The sequence below is a fragment of the Amphibalanus amphitrite genome, unplaced genomic scaffold (assembly GCF_019059575.1).
Source record: "Amphibalanus amphitrite isolate SeventyFive unplaced genomic scaffold, NRLGWU_Aamphi_draft 000023F_arrow, whole genome shotgun sequence".
NCBI lineage: Eukaryota > Metazoa > Arthropoda > Thecostraca > Balanomorpha > Balanidae > Amphibalanus > Amphibalanus amphitrite.
The window spans coordinates 130657-150047 of NW_024881519.1; the positions used below are offsets into that span (position 1 = coordinate 130657).

General features: G+C 46.8%; 1 protein-coding gene across 3 annotated transcripts in view; it reads left to right on the top strand.

The window, feature by feature from the left end:
- LOC122392449 (Parkinson disease protein 7 homolog) overlaps positions 1–19391 on the top strand; it is a 160164-nt gene that overhangs the window by 17079 nt on the left and 123694 nt on the right. The window lies entirely within an intron of this gene.

Genomic DNA, 19391 nt, shown 5'->3' on the forward strand with positions numbered 1-19391 from the left:
GCCATGATCGTGTAAAATGGCTTCATCGTAGATCTATTAGTTTCTGAGATATAACCGGAAATGTAAAAGTGCAAAACCTACCGCTTAATCTCGCGAGAGCCGTACATACAGCGATTCTCCGCCGTCCGTGCTAGTGATGTCAGTTACGGAAAATCGGAATTCCGATACCAAACCAAATACCAACCGAAACCGTGGAGAAATACCGAAACCAAACCAACTTGGGAACATGAGGGAAATACCAACTTTACCGATTTCTTAGCCTTTTATACATTAGTGGGGGTTATTATAGGATTAAATTGGACTTACTCCACAAGAGAATCGTTTTCGGTCGTAATGAGAATCGTAATGTAATGAGAATCGACCGAAAACGATTCTCTTGTGGAGTAAGTCCAATTTAATCCTATAATATCTATTTGCTCTCCACACTAACATGTCTCTTAGTGGGGGTTCATAATACCAACAAAATACCAAACACATTAGTATCAGGGGCGGCGGATTCGGGGGGCAGGGGGGCCCTGGCAAATTCGTGGGGGGGGGGGGCAAAAGTATCTTTTTGTCCCCCCCCATAATTTGTGACAAAGCTTAGACAAGAAACCATATACCTGATTATGCTGTTCGATCATCTGAAGATGTAACCAGATGCCCATATACTTTATCATACGTTGCCTTTCTTAAATGGCAAGCGTTCGCGTTCAATTGAAGTTTTCCTCTCTTCAACCTAGTTTTGGAGGCATTATAAGCGTCAACGTGACGCAGCAGCAACCCAGGCCTTCAGTGACCGCTTACAGGGGCGACGGATACAGGGTGGCAGAGGAGGCATCGTCCCCTAAGAAACTTTTGGAGGAGGGGCAACCGCATATTCTTGCCCCTCCATAATTCGTGCCCTAAACATGAGGAAAATTTCCATAACCTGATATTGCAGCTATGCGCTCCTACAGTTTGTACAACGGTGCCTTTTGAATATGTGTAAATGCTAACCATTTCCGCTTTATACCTATCACTTTTTTTGTCTTTTCAGATTCGATTTAGAGATATTTTAAGTGTGCAAGGGACGCAACTCATACCTTCAGTGGTCGTTTGCCGCTATTTTGTACCTACATAAATGCCAAATCGCAAGCGAGCGGAGACGGAAGGGCTAGCCATTCGCTTGCGGGTAGTTAAGACTATAATGAGCGCTCATAATAAGCCACTCCCCTGATTTTTTTCGAGCGCAACAGTTTCCAGCGCATAAAATGGTAAACGCCGAGGTCGTATACAGTATACACATTGACCACATTGACCAATGCACGGTATGGTATGACACCCAAAGGCCAGTCATCAGAGATCTGCTTTGGGCATTCGGAGGCTTGTGTGGGGCCAGTGTAAAAACTGGATGTTTACAGTTCAGTATCCGCTTTATTTCAACTTTACTATTAAAAATGTAAAAATTAATGTTTAAGCTCATAGTGACATATATGGCAAAAGTCAATTATTCAAAATAATTTATATTAGGACCAAAACGCGTTTCGATAATATCGTCATCAGTTGGTCCTAAATAAATGACACAAAATACCATGTTCAATCCAAAACACTTGAAAACCTACGGTAACATTTCACGTGGACATCTCAATGCATTACATTCACTGGGGAGAAGTTCAACACTCAGTCGTGACCTATCTCGTCAATAACATGTACAATGTATATACCTACACATAGAATATTACAGTTGATGAACAGATAGAATCAATTTTGCGGCTGTCTCGGCTAATGTTATCCTACCACTTTTGGGGTTCATGCACTCATTTATTTCAAGAATGGCCGCCTCGAGCGCTATCCTTGTCATTTTGTCAATGTTTTCTTTGACACTCTTAGCCGCTCTCCAGTCAGGCAATGCTCCACATTCATGAGTGTGTTTCACAATGGTTTTGTCTCTCTGATATTGTATATCTTTCCGATGTTCCCTCAGCCGTATATCCAAACCGCGACCGGTTTCGCCATAGTATGGCTTGGAACACCCAAGACAGGGGATCTTATAAACAATGCTGTTCTCATGTCGTGCGTTCCGTTTGCTTCTCACTATTTGATTCTCACTATTTGATTCTCACTATTTGATTCTCGTTTGCTTCTCACTATTTGATTCCGTTTGATTCTCACTATAGGATTCCAAAAACTAAGAAAGAGAAGAAGAAACACAAAGTCATTGTTGTGCCACATTCCAAACATGTTGACACCATCACCAACTTTTTGAAAGGAACGGATGTGGTCGTCATTAGCAAGACGGGAAAAAGCATAGAACAAATAGTGAGAAGCAAACGGAACGCACGACATGAGAACAGCATTGTTTATAAGATCCCCTGTCTTGGGTGTTCCAAGCCATACTATGGCGAAACCGGTCGCGGTTTGGATATACGGCTGAGGGAACATCGGAAAGATATACAATATCAGAGAGACTAAACCATTGTGAAACACACTCATGAATGTGGAGCATTGCCTGACTGGAGAGCGGCTAAGAGTGTCAAAGAAAACATTGACAAAATGACAAGGATAGCGCTCGAGGCGGCCATTCTTGAAATAAATGAGTGCATGAACCCCAAAAGTGGTAGGATAACATTAGCCGAGACAGCCGCAAAATTGATTCTATCTGTTCATCAACTGTAATATTCTATGTGTAGGTATATACATTGTACATGTTATTGACGAGATAGGTCACGACTGAGTGTTGAACTTCTCCCCAGTGAATGTAATGCATTGAGATGTCCACGTGAAATGTTACCGTAGGTTTTCAAGTGTTTTGGATTGAACATGGTATTTTGTGTCATTTATTTAGGACCAACTGATGACGATATTATCGAAACGCGTTTTGGTCCTAATATAAATTATTTTGAATAATTGACTTTTGTAAAAATTAATGTTGGAAACTTTTGAGGGTTAGGGCACTGCACTGATCATTAGTGGGCCCCCCTCTGTCTAAAGGCTGGCTAAAGAATAAAGAGCATCAAACACGAACAATAGCGGTGGAACACCTTCAATTAAGGGGGGGAGGGGGCACTGCCGACTTTTGGTCCCATTCTTTCCATGCAACGCCCATATCGCTAACGTTAAAATGCCAAAATCAAAGGGGGCACGGTGCCCCGGTGCCCTCCCCGTTCCGCCGCCTATGAACACGAAAGCAAAATCTAAGGCATTTTGGAAAAATGAGTATGCCCCGCAGCGTCCGATAACTACCACCTTCCAGTGGGTCAAGCCAACGGGGCCCAAGTCTATAATGGCACTTAACGATAGCACTAACCTTGTCTCACTTTTCGTTGAAGTCTGCTCCGAATGGTTTCGGCCACAGACTGGCTGCACTGAGGTCGTTTGGTATGTGCAACTGTAATTAAAGCCACCTGAGGCGCCCTGACACCAGGCTGAAGCTGGGTTGGAAATGCCTCGTCTTTTCAGATATCACTGGCCGCTGATTCTCGAGTGCCTGAACCGGTAGATGTCGTGGCAAGATTTGGTGTGATAATTTGAACCTTTTACCGCAGTCAGCGCACCCTAAAGCCCTACTTAAGAAACGCCCCACCCAGAGCTTCTGGATTCTCGTTCCAGGACCGTTCCTTCACTCCAGCCCGCCGCCGCGCTCCCTCACCTCAGCCCTCCGTTCCCAGCTTGACGAGCGTTTGGGCCTTATTAACCCGGCACCGCCTGGGCTATTTCCGTACCCACGACAGCCTGGGGGGGGGGGGGGTCGGATCCGACCCCCCCCCCCCTGTTATCTCGAGAACCAATGGTCGTATCGAGCCCCGCGAGGCGGCGTTCGAAAGGTCTCTACGAGACCTTCCCAAAGCACTCTTAAGATTTTAAGATTGAGGTCAACTTTCGGGTCAAGGTCAGGTCAAAGGTCAAATTCAAGGGTTTTGCATGAATCGGCTTACGGACAGCGGAATCGATAGCTGCTGCTCGAAACTCACCAAAAATGACCTCAAAGGCCTAGTGAAGGTGCCATGTGCGTATAGGGGCATACTAGGTACAGGTCAAGGTCAGGTCAGGTCACGAAAGGTCACGGTTTTCACTTTCTGCTACATGGGCGTGCGACACATGTTTTATGGCTTATTTTTCACGCCGAATCCGATGGTAATGGTTATATGTGACCCCAAGTCACTGTGCTGGTGACAAGTGTGCATTGAAAGCATAAAAAAATCGTTTATACTATACATAACTAAACGAGGGCTAAGAAAAAAGGTCAATTTTTCAACTTTTTATTTTTGACATAAAAATGCACTTTTCTAGACGAGCTTTGTCCCAGGAATCTAGTGGTGCCATTTGTTTTCACATGCGATGTTCAGAAGTGCCTCTAATTCACGAAAATGCCTATGACGTCACCATGCCCTATGCATGTTGGAGCTATTTTTTACAATTTGGGGGTCAAAAATCAAGATAGAAAGTTGAAATTAGGGGCATCTAATGTTCTAATAGAGCTCTACAACATATATTCCGGTTTTTTGGAAATTCCCAAAATTTTGGATTTTATTAGCTGTTTTCCAAAAAATACAGTTTTTTGAATTTTTAGGGGTGAAAAACGCATTTTATGGAAAATCCGAGATAGCCATTTTAAAGAACTCGTTGAGCTGCGTCTTTCGATGTCCTTAATTTGCAAATTGCTTCAAACCCTGATTTTTGGCGATTTTTTAAACATTTACCACTTTTTGACTAAAAACGCCATGTAGTTACGTCACTAAAATCGATATATCTCAAAAATTTTTGGAATTTTTTCTTAAAAATTGCACAGGAGACGTCAAATTGATGGGGGAGAAGGTATGCCAAGTTTCAAGTAGATAGCGAAAGTGGTTCATGAGTTATTCAAGAAAAACGGAGGGGGGGGGGGGGTCGGATCCGACCCCCCCCCCCAGGCGGTCGCGGGTTAAGCCTTGCTGTAGGCTTCCTGTATAAACCCATCGAGACAGCCCGTCTCGGTGAGCTTAGTTGGCGAACTACTCTGCCATTGGGGAGGGTTTCTGGCGGATCGCTGTCCCAATAGGTTTAGATGCGACCGACTGTCTCTGAATGTTTGAGCGGTCTCCTCCCGCTGTGAGCTAGTTTCAGTTGATATCTGTCTCAGAAATACTTTTTAAAGGAAGATTAAACGGAAATCGAACGTAAAATGAACAGAGGAAATGGTAACGAGTTACCTCATTGAAGAATGAGTCGGCGCGTGACCTCTCTCCGGGTCGGACCGCTGTTATGCGGCTCGAGTGAGGCGGAGCGGTGAGGGCGGTCGGACAGTGTGGCGGGGCCGGACGGAGCCCGATGCTCAGTGTGCTCCGCAAGCTGTGGTGGCGGTCGTGTGCGTTTAGATGAGCGCGAATTTTCAGACATTGATATTTAAGCAGTGAACTGGGAGGTGTGACAGTGTGCCGGCCGGCAGTCGTTACCCGGTGCGAGCAGTGTCGTCCACTATGGCTTCCAACTCTGAGCCTGAGTCGGACAGAGACGACTCGGTGTTTGCCGACTGCCCGTCTGGTAACGATAGCGTACCGGGCGCGCGAAAACGCCAAATGTCCGTGCCCGAAATGGTTCGGCAGGTCGAGCGGAAGCGCGCCAAGCGGCAGCTGGTCGGCCATAAGTCGCGCTCACCACGAGAGCGCCCCCGGCCCCGGGCCGCCGCCCCGGCCGGTCCGCAGTCGGAGGTGACCTTGGAGCCTGGAGGCCATCCAGAAACTCATCGAGGCGGGCAACGCCAACATCATAGAAGCCCTGGAGACGAGATTTGCACAGCAGGAGCGTCGGATCGAGATCCTAGAAGCAGAATGCCATGAAAAGGAAATTACGATATCTCAGCTGCGCCAGGAGCTGGTGTCTCAGGGAACGGAACTGCAGGCACTGAAGGAAAAGGTCAGCGGCATTGACATGAACAGAAGGATGTCTTCCGTCATCTTGACCTGTGATGATTTTGGTCAAAGGAAACAGGATGAGGACATAGAGACTATTGTCGTCCACGTGCTGAACAAACGCTTTCCGGACATCAAACTGTCCAAAGCTGACATTCAGGCCGCCCATCGTCTGCAGGGTAAGAGCAAAGTGATTGTCAAGTTTGTTAAGCGAGACACGCGAGATAAGCTTTTTGATCGTCGGTTTGAGCTGGCCGGTCAGCGAGGCGCTGCCGGGGCAGCGCTGTTCATCAATGAGTCCCTGACACCTGAGCATCAACGCATCTACAATGAGCTGCTCGTCGCCCGTAAGACAGACGGAGGTGCCAAGATAGCATCAGTATTCACCAGGCGGGGGCACGTCTACTACAGGAAGGAGAAAGGCGGCGAAAACATTCGCATCCGAGACTGGCAACACCTCCAGAGTGTCGTCCGCAGCGGGCTGCGCCCGGCGCCGCACACTGGTCGGAAACGCTCCAGCGAGAGGCCAGCGGCCTTTCCGCAAAAGTTTTTTGCTTGTTATTCCACAACTAGTGAAGCAAACTTCATAAAACTTTGCATACCTTCTCTGTCATATGTAAGCTATCATTTGGATGTCAAGCACTAAATATATGACGTCAATCTGTTAAGTTATGACGTCATAATTGAGTATAATACAGGATCTAGCACCACTTTAAGTCAACAAGGGAAATTGGGAGCTGCTATTCGAGCACCGGGAATGGTTTCATGCACTCCTTGCAAGGTCCAGTGCTTCACTTAAACATAGTTGACTTTGCGTGACGTCATTTATGACGTCACTAAGGCCATATAAGTTTTTCGTCAATAACTCCTGATCAGATGGAGCTAGAGAGTCGGGAAAGCCGCCATTGGACTCAGGAAGACCTGCCAAATCGAATGAATGCGATATGACCTCCTTCAACCATTTTCGTGACCTGAGGGGCTCCGACCCGACCTGACCTTGACCCGAGGTTAACACCTTAAGTTGACTTCACCCGAACACCAAGTATAGCATTCAACGCGCCTGAGCTAGACAAACACGATGATGCCAAAATCGCGGCAGTGCGACCATTTCTGGCAAAGTAATTAACCTAAAACCGAGCCCGTGCCTTGTGGCACTTACCTGACCTAAGAGGTCACTGGCTGACCTAAGACCTTAAAATCGGGTAGTACCTAATTGTTGCGTCTTATAACGGCACACAAGCTCGTTTTTTCGCAAGGCTCTAGCTCATTTAGAGGCGAAACGGCGAGGGAGTTGTACCAACCCTCCCCGGTCAATATAAAAAACCAATCGGTCCGGCCAGGGTTAAATACCGGAATTGTGATCTAATGTAAAAAGACGGCCCAAGGTAACCCGACGTCAGTGACAGGTGTCCTATATTTGCAGCGTCTTATATTCACGAAGGTTTTAATTTCCACTTTCTTCAGCCGAGTGATGGTTGTCAATAGGGGCATTCCACGATAGATCGTACCAGGCCCGTCACCCTCATCTCTCAGATTTTAATGAAAATCGGTCCTAGGGGTAAACATAGGCCCCAAAGACGCCTGGCAAAATATCAGACTTCTCAGATCAAAACTTTTTGAGTTATATTGCATTACATTTTTTTAACTTCGGTATGTAACGGTGAGTTTGATGGCTTATAACTCAAAAACGGGTTAAGCAACCAACAAAAAGTAAACAACACTAAGCTTGCGATGAATCAAAAATTAATATTACTATTTAAAAATTCCAAAGAAAAAATTTCATTGTTGAGCAAAAACCTTAATCTTTTTTCATTTGTCTCTAATGATTTTTGGAACCAAAATTTTTCACATTTTTATTTTTTCAAAATAAACTTCATGTCATTGCAAATCGACATGCAAAAAATTAGAAAGGTGTTCTTTCTATAAGTTCCTCATTTTCCCGCAAACAAAATGGGTTTCGGAGGGGTTGATACGACCCCAGCACGCCGTTTCGCTTCTAATAGAGCTAGAGCCTCGCGGAAAAAACGAGCGTGTGTGCCGTTACAAGTCGCAGCGATTGGTACCCGATTTTAAGGTCTCAGGTTAACCGGTAGCGTCTGAGGTCAGGTCACGTGACTGAAGTTACGGGTTCGGTTTTTAGTAAATAACTTTGCAAAAAATGGCCGCAGAGCCGCGATTTTGGCATCATTGTGTTCGCCTAGATCAGGTGCATCGAATGGTATACTTTTTGCTAGGGTGAGGTCAACTTAAGTAGTTGACCTCGGGTCAAGGTCAGGTCAGAGCCCCTCAGGTCACGAAGCTGGGCAAAGGATGTCATATGGCATATCATTCGATTCGGAAGGTCTTCCCGAGTCCATTGGTGGCTTTCCCGACTCTCTAGCTCCATTTGATCGGGAGTTATTGACGAAAAACTCGTACGACCCTAGTGACGTCATAAATGACGTCACGCAAGGTTAACAATGCAAAAGTAAAGCATTGGACTTTGCGAGGAGTGCATGAAATCACGATACCATGTACGTGGGATAGTTTTAGATCATTTTCGGCGCCAAAATAACAGTTTTTATATTATCCCATTGATTTGTAACAGTGATGTCACGTGACTGACCTAACCTCGTGTAACCTTGAAAAATTCCCAGATATACAAGTTGTGAGACCTCTAGAGGACACCATGTATGCGTCCTGTAACTTTTATCTCGGACAGCTATGGTCATTGGCGTCCAAAACAATGTCAGAACCAAACAGCCTTTTTCACCCTCGCGCTTATAGGAAAGAGGGTTGGATGAACCCTCTTTTCACTTTTTTTCAGATGACTCAGACTTAAATTGAACTTTCAGTAACCCGTGATGTCACTAGGCAGCTTTACCACGCCATTTGTAAGCTCCCCTCCCGAAATCACTATTCTAAACCGTTATCGTGACGTAAAATAAATACATTTATAGAAGGAACACCTTCCTAATTTTTTGCTTACTTCTTAACAATGAGCCAAATATTTTTTTAAAGAAATAAAAATTCAAAAAAATTTGGTCCCAAAGTCCAAAAAATACAAATGAAAGAAAACTCGATATGTCATATATCAAAAATAGCGTATTTTTCGAAATTTCAAAAATACATATTAATCTCTGTTTCATTGCAAGTTCAATGTTATATAACATTTGGCATTTGAATAATCCGTCTTAGAGTTACAGCCCGCCAAACTTAGCGCTGCAAAGCAAGATCCAAAAAATGTTATACACCATAACTCAAAAAATACTTATCTGATAAGCCTGAAATTGTTTCAGGTGGATTCAGAGCCCCTGATTACCCCTGAGACCAATTCTCATCAAATTCCGAGAGATGAGGGTGTCAAATTGGAAAAAAGTGGTACGATCTATCGTGGAATGCCCCAATAGCAAGGCTCTCTAAATGCAAGCCGTAATCGCCACGCAATATGTGGAAGGCTTTTGATGTCAATACATACATAAATGCATACATAAAACGCGCTTTTCACAAAATTCATAAACTCAAGCGCATCTGTTTTTAATGATCAGTCAACTACGCATGGATGCGTGCAGGCCACACAGGTCAGCGTAAGCCGGGCGCGGCGGCCGAGCCGAAACTGGGGCGGGGCGGGCGGTAGTTGGGTAGGAAGAGCGGCTCCTGCAAATTTTGCGCAAATATGCGCAGTTAGCTTTTATGTTGCCCTGGTGTAAATTTAAATCCTGATTCATCTCACAAAAAATCAGAGTGGAACTAGATGGGACTACCTGTTGTTTCCTTACCTAAACTTTGCAGTTATATTCCAGAATCACTGTAGGAGAGCCTTCATAAAAAAGCTACAGTAAATCTTAGTTAGGGAAAAAGCATACCAAAAATTTTGCACTGACCAGTCGGCAACTTCATAACGAACATTTTGATGCATAATATGTGGGATTTCAATTTGGTGTCTATCAGCAATAAGACTGAATATCCGGCTCAAGAAACCACTTGCTCCGCGTCAGTTTCCGAGTTCTGGGATACCCCATCTTCGGGGGCTGATTACATGGTTATTTTTGGTCACCCGGATTAGTTTTTTTTGGCCTAAGTATAATAATTTGATCAATTTCAAATCGATCTATATAAAAAATAATCCAAAACTCCGGAATCGCCCGTGGCCTCTCGTGAGGGCGTTTCCGACCAGTGTGCGCCGGTGAGGTCGGCGGCGGGCAGCGGGCGGCCTGGCCCGGCGCCGCCCGGCGCACACTGGTCGGAAACGCCCTCACGAGAGGCCACGGGCGATTCCGGAGTTTCGGATTATTTTTTATATAGATCGATTTGAAATTCATCAAATTATTATACTTCGGCCAAAAAAACTTATCCGGGTGACCAAAAATAACTGTAATCAGCCCCCGAAGATGGGGTATCCCAGAACTCGGAAACTGACGCGGAGCAAGAGGTTTCTTGAGCCGGATATTCAAAGTCTTATTGCTGATAGACACCAAATTGAAATCCCACGTATTATGCATCAAAATGTTCCTTATGAAGTTGCCGACTGGTCAGTGCAAAATTTTTGGTATACTTTTTCCCTAACTAAGATTTACTGTAGCTTTTTTATGAAGGCTCTCCTACAGTGATTCTGGAATATAACTGCAAAGTTTAGGTAAGGAAACAACAGGTAGTCCCATCTAGTACCACTCTGATTTTTTGTGAGATGAATCAGGATTTAAATTTACACCAGGGCAACATAAAAGCTAACTGCGCATATTTGCGCAAAATTTGCAGGAGCCGCTCTTTCTACCCAACTACCGCCCGCCTCGCCCCAGTTTCGGCTCGGCCGCCGCGCCCTGCTTACGCTGACCTGTGTGGCCTGCACGCATCCATGCGTAGTTGACTGGTCATTAAAAACAGATGCGTTTGAGCTTATGAATTTTGTGAAAAGCGCGTTTTATGTATGCCATAGACCTCTGTATACATGGACTGGACACAGAAAATCCGGCCATGACCACAACGGCCCTAAAAGTAAATGCTTATAACTCGAGAGTCAGTTCACCTACGACATCCATTTTTTCACCGCCGCATAGCCCCATTCATTGAAAATGATGGGGATCATCCGCCGAACCGATGCGGTGTAACGGGGGAGCACCAGCACGTGGCGCGTGAGAGATGTTTGTGAAAATGGCGTGACAGTATCTCGGGAACGGCTTGACCGAATGAGTCCAAATTTGGCACACAGCTAGGTATTACACACCTGCCAATAACGCATGTCCCAATTTTGAGGTGCCGATGCACGTGCGCACGTGCACACCCCTTTTTTGTATCTCAGAAACTACTCGTCCGATTTCGCTCAAATTTTGTGTACGGCAACAGCCTAACAACCATTGCTGGTTCACACCTCAAGCAAGGGGTGCGACTGCACGTGCGCACGTGCACACCCCTTGTTCATATCTTGGAAACTAGCCGCCCGATTTAGCTGAAACTTTGTATCTGCCTCCCTAAGAGCCAAGCTAAACGTTCCTGATACTCATCGCAAGCTTGAATTGCCGCTGCACGTGCGCACGCGCCACGCGCGCACCCCAATTCGTGGCTCGGAAACTAGCGGTTCCGTTTTGTTTTGCTGAGATCATCTACGCAGCAATGTACTCCATAACCACTGGCGACTTATACATTTGCGGATCTTAGAAACTTATTTCCCAACTGGACTGAACTTCTGCATTATCAGGTGCGGCTGCACGTGCGCACGTACACACCCCTTGCTTATATCTTGGAAAGTATCCGTCCGATTAAGCTGGAATTTTGTCTATGCCTCCCCAAGAGCAAAGCTAACTGTTTCTGATTTCGTCACAAGCTCGAAGTGCCGCTGCACGTGCGCACGCGCCACGCGCGCAACCCTAATTGGTAGCTCGGAAACTAGCAGTTCCGTTCTGCTGAGATCTTCTACGCAGCAATGTACTCCATAGCTTAACCACTAGCGACTTATACACTTGGTATCCTAGAAATTTGCTTTCGAACGGGACTGAACTTCTGTATAACGATGAAGTTAATTGGCAGTAAAAGCACATGCATTGTAAAATATATGTATTGCAGATCAGACTGAGCACACTTAGGTATACATAGTTGATAGTTCTTCAGCACCGAAAAAAAATCCAGCTCATCAACCAGTAGGTACCCACTCATCGGTTAGCTGCACGATGTAGCATTTTCACATGACAAACAGCAAAGCAAACAACAGAGCTAACAACAATGCAGGATTCACTCGCGGACGCGTTATCAATTAGCTGTGCGATTTTTTTTTTCGAGAAAACTGGCTCACTGTTGAACCGCCCAATCCCGGGAAGAGCTGTTGGGTACTTGTTCGGGTGGAAGAGGTGCCGTTTTTCCCCAATCAGTCACCATGAAGACAGGGCACTCGAAAAAGATGTACTAGAGAGTATATGCTTTCCCGCGTCACACGGCTAACCGACCCGCCAATGGTCGAGCACTTATTGCACTTCTCGAAAAGGTTCCTTGAAATCCGCTGTAATAATAGCAAGAGCCCAACAGTGGCTATGCCCAACAATGTAATGGCTTACACATAGCTGTTGGATGTCCGCGGATAAGTGCTGGTGCATGTCATAGTCTTCCACCACCGATGGCGGTAGGATGAAAATGGGAAGAAGGATGGAGCGGGATGGCATTCCATTCATATGGCGCTGACGGCTACTGAGCTCTTGGTTGCTAAACTGGATCATCATGCAGTGTCCCTTGTGCGGTCTGGGTGTTCGTCAAAATGATGACAGAAAAGTACACGCGGTAGCGTTTAGCCAATACACGACCCTTGTGGGCCATGTAGCCGGTGGCCAAGGCCGCATTGGATGTCGTGGGTCGTGGTCCCCCATGACGGTGCGATACCAGCCAGCTGGCCAGTCCGCCTGCCGCCTCTTCTTGGTGGACCGCGCAACGACCTGCGTGATGGTGCGGACGTCAACCGGGGTCATCTGCTGGGACAGCCCGGCCGCTTCCTTGGCCAGGGCGTCCGCCCTCTCGTTGTCGGCGAGTCCACAGTGGGCTGGGGCCCATTGCAGCTGTATTGTGCTGCCGTCAGCCGTCAGGCGCTACACTTGGGCCGCAGCGCCTCCAGCCAGGAGCTGCCTCGATTCAAAGGCGTCAGCAGTTGCTCGATCGGCGGAGCGACTCGGCCTCGCCGGCCTACCGGACACTGCGGCCGATCTTGTCGCTCCTTTTCTATCATGTCCTAAATGGGCCACTCTTTTAGAGAGCGTGCGCCGTACAACTCGGTGAGGACCTTGGCCGGCAGAATAGTTTGCTGGGCGGCGACCGGAGCCGGCTCGATCCCTGCTACTACGGCCTGTGCGGGGCTATGCAGCGGTCAGCTGACAGTCGCACGTAGCTACCGCTGGAGCAGCCAGATGGCGGAGAGCGGGATCGTTAGGACAGCGGCTGCGTGCTCCAGTGTTCCGTCCACGCATCCCGATGAACGACGCTGTAGGCAATGATTCTCCACATCAGGTCAGCCTGTGGAGCTGCATCGTGGGCTACACCCGGGAGCAAAGGCTGTATCAGCCTCACTGTGCCAAATAGTGCCTTATATTTATATTTACTTAAATATACAATTCCAACTTTATGCCTTGCTTTGTGCCTATTTTATGACAAAACACGTAGGTCTGGGAATAATGCTAATGATACTTTACAGAAAGTCACGTGCTCTTTTCCGTCGCCGTCATTAAGACGAATTTATTTAAGACGGTCCGTCATGAGCGTTGCACTTTTATCCCCTTTCAGAGCAATAAAACCGATTTAACGTTATACTGTTTTTGAGAACAAGTATCCTAGAATACAACAGCATAGGAAATTAGCTCAAATGCTCACCAACTACCGGATATTTATCCGCATACAACTACAACGATCATAATCTGTTGGATTACACGATCAACAGTTTTAAGTCGTTTGTTGTTATTTTTAGTTATGATATCAACTATTCAGGTGTGAATAAGCGGTAGTTGTGGGGACCATGGTTGTATTGTAAGTTTCAACGAAATGGGACTGTTTATTTCCGAGATATAATGGAAGGGTGCGCACGTGCGCACGTGCAGCGGCACCTCAACATTGAGACAAACACCAGCAATGGTTATAAGACACTTGGGTATATGCAAAATTTCAGCTAAATCGGGCGGCTAGTTTCCAAGATATGAACAAGGGGTGTGCACGTGCTCACGTGCAGTCGCACCCCTTGCTTGAGGTGTGAGCCAGCAATGGTTGTTAGGCTGTTGCCTGTATACAATATTTGAGCGAAATCGGACGAGTAGTTTCTGAGATACAAAAAAGGGGTGTGCACGTGCGCACGTGCATCGGCACCTCAAAATTGGGACATGTGTTATTGGCAGGTGTGTTATACCTAGCTGGGTGCCAAATCTGGACTCATTCGGTCAAGCCGTTCCCGAGATACTGTCACACCATTTTCATAAACATCTCTCACGCGCCACGTGCTGGTGCTCCCCCGTTACACCGCATCGGTTCGGCGGATGATCCCCATCATTTTCAATAAATGGGGCTATGCGGCGGTGAAAAAATGGATGTCGTAGGTGAACTGACTCTCGAGTTATAAGCATTTACTTTTAGGGCCGTTGTGGTCATGGCCGGATTTTCTGTGTCCAGTCCATGTATACAGAGGTCTATGTGTATGCATTTATGTATGTATTGACATCAAAAGCCTTCCACATATTGCGTGGCGATTACGGCTTGCATTTAGAGAGCCTTGCTATTGACAACCATCACTCGGCTGAAGAAAGTGGAAATTGAAACCTTCGTGAATATAAGACGCTGCAAATATAGGACACCTGTCACTGACGCCGGGTTACCTTGGGCCGTCTTTTTACATTAGATCACAATTCCGGTATTTAACCCTGGCCGGACCGATTGGTTTTCTATATTGACCGCGGAGGGTTGGTACAACTCCCTCGCCGTTTCGCCTCTAATTGAGCTAGAGCCTCGCGGAAAAAAAGAGCTTGTGTGCCGTTATAAGACGCAACAATTAGGTACTACCCGATTTTAAGGTCTTAGGTCAGCCAGTGACCTCTTAGGTCAGGTAAGTGCCACAAGGCACGGGCTCGGTTTTAGGTTAATTACTTTGCCAAAAATGGCCGCACTGCCGCGATTTTGGCATCATCGTGTTTGCCTAGCTCAGGCGCGTCGAATGCTATACTTGGTGTTCGGGTGAAGTCAACTTAAGGTGTTAACCTCGGGTCAAGGTCAGGTCGGAGCCCCTCAGGTCACGAAAATGGTTGAAGGAGGTCATATCGCATATCATTCGATTTGGCAGGTCTTCCTGAGTCCAATGGTGGCTTTCCCGACTCTCTAGCTCCATCTGATCAGGAGTTATTGACGAAAAACTTATATGGCCTTAGTGACGTCATAAATGGCGTCACGCAAAGTCAACAATGCTAAAGTGAAGCACTGGACCTTGCAAGGAGTGCATGAAACCATTCCCGGTGCCCGAATAGCAGCTCCCAATTTCCCTTGTTGACTTAAAGTGGTGCTAGATCCTGTATTATACTCAATTATGACGTCATAACTTAACAGATTCACGTCATATATTTAGTGCTTGACATCCAAATGATAGCTTACATATGACAGAGAAGGTATGCAAAGTTTTATGAAGTTTGTTTCACTAGTTGTGGAATAACAAGCAAAAAACTTTTGCGGAAAGGCCGCTGGCCTCTCGCTGGAGCGTTTCCGACCAGTGTGCGCCGGCCCGCCGCGCGGACCGCCAAACCGGCTCGGCTGGTGGGCGGGTCGCGGGGCGGGTCGGCGGGCAGGGGCGCCGCCTCGCGAGATGGCACACACAGAAAAATATTAACACCGTTAGCGGTGTAATTGCACAGTACATATCTGAGCACTTGAGGAAAGTTAATTTAGTCCCTTCCCCGCTTAAATTACTCGCGCTTCCAAATGAACACCAGGAAGAAGGTAATAGAACACTGTTAGGAGGGTTGGGTGTTTTGCTACATGTAGTAAAACATCCAACCCTCCTAACAGTGTTCTATTACCTTCTTCCTGGTGTTCATTTGGAAGCGCGAGTAATTTAAGCGGGGAAGGGACTAAATTAACTTTCCTCAAGTGCTCAGATATGTACTGTGCAATTACACCGCTAACGGTGTCAATATTTTTCTGTGTGCAGCATGGGGCGCGAGGCGGCGCGGGCGGGGGCCGGCGGCCCGTCTGAGGCGCCGGGGTGGCTCACAGTCTTCCCGGCGGGGAGGTTACCTACAGATCTCCCCGGGGTTGCGCCTCCCCGGCTTGGCCGGGCGGGCCGCACGACACGGTGCCCGTAGTGGGGCACGCTTTGAGGTGCCGAGGTCGTAGAGTGGGGGGGGGGGACTGGAGAATGGTAATAGCGGGGCATGTGTTGAGTATGGAAAAATGAATGTAATGATGTGGTGTCTTGTTTCATTCTGTTGTGTTTCAATGTGCTCAATAAATTGTGTTGCCGGAAAAAAAAAACTCATTGAAGAATAGCGCTCGCATACTTCAAAAGGGTTGGCACCGTTCTTCAACATCTGATATGTGATCGGGTTATGGCACAGTTTTTCCCATTGGAGCTTTTTCTAATACAGCAATAACAATAAGAAAAGCGTTTCATCGTCCACTGGCGGATCCAGGGAGCGGGCATTTAAAGCAAATATTTACTCCCCCTTTCCCTGGCCCCTGCATCGCCCGAAATAGACAAAACGTACCTACCTTATGTTTCCTAATAATAACACTTTTATCAGGATTTTTTTTGCTTTATACTGTTCAACAGTAGGTCCGTAAGGAATCGAAATCCGAGGAGTTTTTTTTTATTTTGGACACTTTTTGGGGGGTATGTCCCCTACAGCGTCGAAAACGCCTTTCTGGATTCGCCTATTGACATCATCTCGACTGGGATCTTGCCCCCCCCCCCACGCCAAAATCGAATCCGCCGTCACTGATTTGGATTGAAATACCAAATACCAAGTTGGTATCGGTTTGGTATCGGTATACCAAAAAGTCGGTATCCGATTGACATCTCTAGTCCGTGCGCTGGTTGCATGGGTGTAGTTTTCCAAAAATCATTGGGGGTGCTCAATAGCTTTCAGAAAGGCATGCCATATTTTTGTAGTTATTTTTTTTCAGCTGTTCTTTTTTACTGTAGCCATCAGGCATCATGCAAGAGATGATGGTAAATCGGTTCGAGAGCTTGTTTTAGTAGCGCCACTGTAAAACAATTTTGGCTCACCCAATGCATTCATAATCACGGAAGTTTTGGAACATATTTCGGAACACGATGGGTTTAAAATTTAAATTCAGGCCCTATCGGACTTTTGGTAGGTCCGCGCTTAGGCAGCCTGGTCTGCATAGCTCTGCACGAATGAGCTTATATTGAGGGCTATGCTATCCAACATGACGCCTGACGGGACAGGCTCGATGGTTACTCTCCGGACATGGTTCTCGTGAAATATTGCATTTTGTCCCTGGAACTTTAACCCTCGCCGGCACAGGCCATTTTGCGTCCTTCGATGACACAAGGGAGGGGGTAAGACCCCCCCCCCTCGCGTTTGGCCTCTGATCGAGCTAGAGCTTCGCGGAAAAAAACGAGCGTGTTGCCCGTCACGAGAAAAAGCCGACGATGCCCAATTTTAAGGTCCTACGTCATCGATTGACCTTACAGGTCAGGTCAATGACCCAAAAGTCGGGAAAATCGGGACCTGTTAGAAAGTCGTAAAGTGTGGTTGCTATGGGGTTTCCGGGGTGCTGATCACGAATATCGTGTTAGTTTTGATCACAGATGATGTCTTTAAGCATTTAGACCAGGTCGGGTCAGGTCAGGTCAACCGGTAGGGGCCGTGACGGGTATTTGTAGTATGTGTCAACCGCCTCTGACAGCTTCGTTACATGTTACGAAGGCACCAAAACTACTTCGTAAATGTTCAAATGGTTGCTTAATTCGAATTCAGCTAAAAACACTAGCCTAGAAACATGTAAAACTCGAATAAGTGAACCAAGATCACCAAATGTAAATGACCTGACCTGATCTTTAGGTGACCTTGACATCCACCCTAATGCATGGGAGCAACATCAAATCACATGTTTAAACGTTTGAAACCACGAAAAGCTTGCAAAAGCGCGCGGCTAAACTCACTAAAGCAAGCCGACATACGCCGAATCGCGATTCCGGCCAAACATGGTCTCGGAAAGTAGGTCACAGGTCAAAGGTCATTTGGGTCAGGGTCATGAAATTTTTAGAGTAGGTGTAAAATTGATCAATGCGAGGGTACTGAAAGTTTCGTCGCGATCGGCCGCTTTTTACGCGAGATATTCGCGAAAAACCTTTGGGAGGGGGTTGCGTCAACCCTGTGCCGGCGAGGGTTGAATAATAACGCTATACTTATGCATAATACTTGCCGTGCTATATTTACATTTACTTACTCAAAAATGATTTAATTTGATTAAAAATATTTAAAGAAATAGCACATAGATTTCAATAAACGAAAGTCATAGATTTGCTGCGGGATGCTGGGGCTCCTCATGAGCAGCATGGAGATGCCGATTGCCAGCTTGTCCACCTGCAGCGCGTCTCGAGCACAGGGCGATACTATGCGCGTTCAATGCTCATGTTAGGTCCGTCCTCCAATACGGAAGTGTCATTTGGAGCAGTGCAGTCCAGTCCCACCTGGTACGGCTGGAGCGGCTACAGCACTGCTTTCTCATGTGGCCAGGGGCGCAGAGGAACTGTCCTATGGACTATCGTAGTCTACTGCAAACCTTTAACCCTCGCCGGCACAGGCCATTTTGAATCCTTCGACGGCACAAGGGGGGGAGGTTGATACGACCCCCCCCTCGCGTTTAGCCCCTGATGGAGCTCGAGCTTCGCGGAAAAAACGAGCGTATTGTCCGTCACGAGAGGAAGCCAATGATACCCAATTTTGAGGTCCTAGGTCATCGGTTGACCTTCCAGGTCAGGTCAATGACCCAAAAATCGGGAATATCGGGACCTGTTAGAAAGTCGTAAAGTGTGGCTGCTAAGGGGGTTTCCGGGGTGCTGACCACGAATATCGTGTTAGTTTTGATCACAGATGATGTCGTTAAGCGTTTAGACCAGGTCGGGTCAGGTCAGGTCAGGTCAACCGGTAGGGGTCGTGACGGGTATTCGTAGTACCTGTCATCCGCCTCTGACAGCTTCGTAACATGTTACGAAGGCACCAACACTACTTTGTAAATGTTCAAATGGTTGCCAATTTCGAATTCAGCTCCAAAAACTAGCATAGAAACATGTAAAACTCGAAAAAGTGAACCGAGGTCACCAAACGTCAATGACCTGACCTGACCTCCAGGTGACCTTGACACCCACCCTAATGCATGGGAGCAATATCAAATCACATGCTTGAACGTTTGAAACCACGAAAAGCTTGCAAACGCGCGGCTAATGCGAGCCGACATACGCCGAATCGCGATTCCGGCCAAACATGGTCTCGGAAAAGAGGTCGCAGGTCAAAGGTCATTTGGGTCAGGGTCATGAAATTTTCAGGGTAGGTGTAAAATTGATTAATGCGAGGGTAATGAAAGTTTCGTCGT